The sequence below is a fragment of the Chroicocephalus ridibundus genome, unplaced genomic scaffold (genome assembly GCF_963924245.1).
Source record: "Chroicocephalus ridibundus unplaced genomic scaffold, bChrRid1.1 SCAFFOLD_84, whole genome shotgun sequence".
In the NCBI taxonomy this organism is placed as follows: Eukaryota; Metazoa; Chordata; class Aves; order Charadriiformes; family Laridae; genus Chroicocephalus; species Chroicocephalus ridibundus.
The window spans coordinates 252,975-258,310 of NW_026961297.1; the positions used below are offsets into that span (position 1 = coordinate 252,975).

The 5,336-nt window shown below is 70.6% G+C and overlaps 1 long non-coding RNA gene across 1 annotated transcript; it reads right to left on the reverse strand.

Moving 5' to 3' along the window:
* Positions 1-1,532: 1,532 nt before the first annotated feature.
* Positions 1,533-3,684, reverse strand: LOC134509221 (uncharacterized). The gene is made up of 5 exons (XR_010069257.1): positions 3,546-3,684; positions 2,783-2,815; positions 2,622-2,657; positions 2,145-2,213; positions 1,533-1,663 (listed from the first exon to the last, which is right to left on the reverse strand). It is a non-coding gene; the product is annotated as an uncharacterized LOC134509221 (long non-coding RNA).
* Positions 3,685-5,336: the final 1,652 nt, after the last annotated feature.

The following is a 5,336-nucleotide window of genomic DNA, read 5'->3' on the forward strand; positions in this document are numbered from 1 at the left end:
CTGCCCCGGGTGACCCTGCTGTGGTGGGGGCTGGATGATGGTCGCCGAAGGAGACGGAGGAGAGGGAAGGGGGGGGGTGAGGGCATGGGAAAGGGCCCATGGGAAGGAGGGGGACGTGGGGTTTTGGGGACCTGGGTTTTGGGGATGTGGGGTTTTGGGGACATAGGGTTTGGGGGACGTGGGTTTTTAGGGACGTGGGTTTTAGGGGCAGATTTTGATGGATATGGGGTTTTGGGGACGTGGGGTTTTGGGCCATAGATTTTGATGGATGTGGGGTTTTGGGGACGTGGGGGTTTGGGGACATGGAATAGTGATGGATTTGGCAGTTTTGGTCCATGGTTGGCCTCGATGATGTGAAAGGTCCCTTCCGACCTGGGCAATTCTGTGGTTCTCTGGGGCGGAAGAAGCTGTTTCTGCAGCGGCTCCCAGCCAGGCAGGAGTGTGTCTCCCCTCCCCGGCGTTGGCGGGGGCTGGATGATGGTCTCCAAAGGAGATGGAGGAGAGGGAAGGGTGTGGGTGAGGGCATGGGAAAGGGTCCACGGGAAGGAGGGGGATGTGGGGTTTGGGGACGTTGGTTTTTGGGGACATGGGCTTTAGGGACATCGATTTGTTATGGATATGGGGTATTGGGGGACATGGGGTTTTGGGGGAGGTGGGTCTCTGGGGACTCCTCCAATGGTTGGGGCTCTCTCCGGAACCCAGATGCCATTTGTCCTTCCTCTCGTGGCGTGTCGACACCGAGGCTTCTCCCTGGGGAACGCTGGCTCCAAGGTGCCATCCCCGAGCCAGAGGTGGCGGATGGGCAGCGTCGGGGACAGGCGCGGGGCCACCACAGCCCAGGGAGAAGAGCTGCCTCGGGGACTAGCGGGAGAGACCCAGCGAACGCCGGCCCTTCCTGGCCCCCCCCCCTCCAAAAGGAGGGAATTTCCCCCCAAAATGGTGGGGAATTCCCAGGAGAGGTTGTGAGCTCAGGCGCCAGCACCGCGCGGAGCCGAGGGGCGAGTTTCAGCCCGGCTCCCATGGAGCTCTCTCCCACGGGGGACCCATGACGAGCCCGCGCCAGCGTTTCCGTCCTGTGCCCCCCATCTCTCCCCGGCCCCTTCCTCTCCCAAGATGGTCTGTCCCAGTTGGCCACTTCCAGCCCCCCCGGGGGCTCCTTGGAGCAGCCTTTTTGGGGCAGTTCCGACCGCAGCCAGCGCCAAACCCCACTCCCGGACATCGGAGGAGCCCCCCGGCGGGGACGGAGCTGGGTCACAAATCCCTGGGGGATTCTCCGGGTTCCCGAGGCTCCTCCCCAACCCGCGATGCCCCAGAGAAGGGGGTGGGCTGGGGGGGGGGGGGCGGTTCGGGAAGGCAGGTGGCCAGGCGTGGGGCTCCGAAATGGCCTGGGAACCCCCCAGAGGGCTGAGTCCGTGGGGCAGGAGCCCAGAGGTCCGGGCCGTCCCTCCACGCTCCTCTCCTGCCCCACACCACGGGGAGAGGGGCCACGGAGGGGGGACCACGCGCAGGCAGATGCGGAGCGAAGCTTTGCTGAAGGAGTTTATTGATGGCGAGAGGGCAACGGTCCGGGGCTCCCGGGGGTCGGGGGGGGCCATCCAGGGATGACCATCTCCTCGTGCTGCTGCGGGGGGACGGGACGAGGGTGTCACCGCTGGTTCCAGTCCTGGAAGGCAGAGCCCGGCGTGAGACCCTCCCGGCGTGCGCCGGGCCAGGAGAGCGGCCGCGTCCCCCCCGTCTCCCCACAGAGCCCTGGGGACGGAGAAGGGACCCGGAGCCCCCCACGCACCCAGGGCAGGACCTGGCTCTCCTGAGCCCCCCGGGGCACCCCCAGCCCCTCGCCCGGCGTGGCCTTACCTGGGGATGCCCCGAAACCTCCGTGAGCCCCGCCCGGCCCCCGCGGGCATCCTGGGGGGCACCAGAGCCCCCCGCCCGGCCACGGCGGGGCCCCGGGCAATCCGTGCAACCCCCCCCGGGTGCGGGGACTGGCAGGGCAGCAGCTGCGTCCCGCTGGCCCGGGACACGCGTCGCCGCCGTCCCCTCGTCGTCCCGCTCCCACGGCCCCGGCAGTCCCGGCCCCGAGGGCTCGGGGACCCCCTGGGGCCCAGGACCCTCCGTGGGGCTGGAGTGGCCGGGACGTCACTCACCTAGGCCTCGGCCGCCTCAGCCATGCGTCTCTGGCGCGCCAGCTCCAGCAGCTTCTCAGCCCGGGGGGCCTGGGGAGACGGGGGGGTCAGGGAGGCGCTGGGAAAGCCCTGGGGGGGCTGGGGGCGAGTGGGCTCCCAGTGCGGGCACTGGGGGGGAGTGGGCTCCCAGTGCAGGCACTGGGGGGGAGTGGGGCCCCAGTGGAAATACTGGTGGGAGGGGGTGGGTTCCCAGCACAGGTACTGGGGGGGTGAGTGGGTTCCCAGCGCAGATACTGGTGGGAGGGGGTGGGGTCCCAGTGCAGATAGTGGGGGGCGAGTGGGGTCCCAGTGCAGGTACTGGGAGGGAGTGGGGCCCCAGTGCAGACACTGGAGAGTCGAGTGGGGTCCCAGTGCAGGTACTGGGGCACACTGGGATGCTCTGGAGCGCGGTGCCCGTGGGAGGGAGGGTCTAGGGGCAGCAGAGCTGGCTGTACCTACCGCAGCCCTCTTCACTCGCCCGAAGTTGATTCCCCCCTGTAGAGAGACCGTGGGGTCGCCCGGGTCACTGGGATGTCCCCAGCCCCGGCGAGCAACTGGGGGACCGAGCGGCCCCCCCAGTTCCGCAGACTGGGCGCCCTCCCAGCCCACCCGCCGCTTACCCCGATGCAGTAACCTCCGCTTGCTTCGAAGGCCTGGGGAGAAAGAGCACAGCAGGGGCTGGAGGGGACCATGGTGGGGCCGGGGGGGACAACACAGGCTCCCCTCGGCCCCAAGGCTTCCCAGGAAAAGGCCTTCTGCTGCCCCCCAGCACCATCCCCCCCCAGGTTTCACCTCACACGAGGACCAGGGGTGAGGACGGAGATGAAGGAACCACGGGGAGTTCAGGAGCCCCAGAGAGGACGGGGGCGGGGGGTGGTGGGGACGCAGCGATGGGGCACGGGGGCGGTCGGCGGGACCCCCGAGGGCCGGGGCCGGGGGCTCTGGAGGGCCGGGGGGGCGTGGGACGGACAGGAGAGGGAAGGAACCCAAGCGGAGGGGCCGTGGGGGCTCCGAGGCGGTGGCTGGTGGGGGCAGAGGGGGGAGGAGAGCGGAGGAGCACAACGAGGGGACGGCGCAGGGAGACGGTGGGGTCGGGCAGGGGCTGCAGGGACACCGCTGCCGGGGAAAGGGGGGAAGGCGAAGGGCTGAGGGGGATGAGGGGAAGAAAGACCTCGGCAGCGACGGAGAGGTGGGACACGGAGCGTGTCGCCGGGGGGAGATGGCAGCGGGGCCCAAAAGGACGGGACTCGGGGGTGCCGGGGGGGGATGGGACGGATGTGGGGGCGCCGAGACGAGAGGCCAAGCCAAGGGCTTTCGTGCCCCCCGCTGCGGCGGAGCCGGCGTCCCCCAGCCCGGCCCCGGCCCGCAGCCCTGGGGACCCACCTGGGCATCCTCCGGGGTGCAGAGCAGGACGGCGAAGAGCAGGGCCAGGCTGAGCACCGCCACCTTCATCTTCCTCTGCCGTGCGGAGAGTCCCGGCTGCAGCTGGGGAAGGTGAAAGGGCAGATTTATCCCCCCCGGGACTCCTGCTCCTCCCTCCCCACCCCGAGAGCCCCCGCGGTAAAGCTGGCCTTGGCAGAGACACCGGCCCTGGCCACCAGCCCAGCCCCGGCACAGAGTCACCTCTGTCCCGGCACCGGTCCAGCGTGGGCATGGGGCAGCTGGGCAGGGAAGGGCCCCGGCACCGGGGGGCGGCTGGAGGGGGCGGCCGGAGCCTCCCGACAGCCGGACGCCCGACAGCCGTGACCCACTGCTCCATCATGAGACCGGCCTCCAACAGCCCCTAAAGCCAGAACCCCCCAGCTCCCCGTGTCCCTCACCCCCAGACCCCCATCTCCCCACGTCCCTCACCCCCAGACCCCCATCTCCCCACGTCCCTCACCCCCAGACCCACATCTCCCCACATCTCTCACCCCCAGACCCCCATCTCCCCACGTCCCTCACCCCCAGACACACATCTCCCCACATCTCTCACCCCCAGACCCCCATCTCCCCACGTCCCTCACCCCCAGACCCCCATCTCCCCGTACCCCTCACCCCCAGACCAGCCTTTCCCTCCAGGGCCCCCCAGGGGTGACAGCACCCTCCAACCAGGGCTCTCAGGGCAGAAATACCTCTGCCTCGTCCCCAGCCCCTCGGGTAAAGGGGGGGCTGGAACCGGCCCCTCTTCTTCTGCACCGGGGACCCCGGGAGGAGGGAACGTGGGAGGGGGGAGGACGGCTGGGGGCAGGGGCCACGGGGCCGGCAGGAGACTGGGGCCTTCGGGCACTGGGGGGCACTGGTGGGTGCTGGGCGTGGAGAGGGGAAGGCTCGGCGTGGGGGATGTGCTGGGGGGCGGCCGTGCCCGGCTCCAGACCCCACTGTTCCCCAGGCTCCGCGGGACCCAAACTGGTGCTGTTCCCAGCCATGGCCCCCCCCGGCAGAGGGGGCTGGCCCCTGCCCTGGCCCTCGCCCCGCCGCCGCCTGGGGACACCCTGTCCCCCCACATCCCCGGGGTCCCCCGGGCAGAGCCGGCCCCGAGAGCGGGTCCCAGCGCCCCAGCCCCGGTGCAGCGCTGGCTCCGGTTCCCACTGGGGCTCGGCCACCTCTCGCCAAAGGCCCTCGTCCCCTCCGGTGTCCTCGACCTCTGCTGGCCCTGGACGCGGCCGTTCAGAGGGACGCGACGAAGCCTCGGCTCATCCCCGGGCAGCCCCTCGGCGCTGATGGCGGGCACGGAGCCCCCCTGGTGAGAGGAGGGACGTCTGTCCCGCGGCACCTCTGACACCTGCCTGCGCCCCGCGGCACACAGGGCCCTCCAGCCCCCCCAGGGCTTCCCCAGAGCCCACTCGGGGGCAGAACGGCGGGGGCGACAGCAGCCGGGGCGCCCTCCAGCCCCGCCAGCGGGCAGAGCCCCCTCAGGAGGGCGGTGCTGGGGGGAGCGGGGAGCAGCGGGTCCTGGGGTGCCCCAGCGCCGCGGTCCCTCCTTCCCCGGGGACAGGCCGGCGTGGCTATAATCCCTTAGACGTGAACCCTTGGCCAAGCCTGGGGCTCGGATTGGATCCAGCTGCACCTTGACTCCTCTCGGAGAAGGAGTTCGGAAAGCTGGGGGGTCCTTACCGAGCCCCGGGACCCAACGGGAGGGTCTCCCTCGCGGATCGCCTGGCCCTGGCCCCCGTGCGGTAAATAACCGGGTGC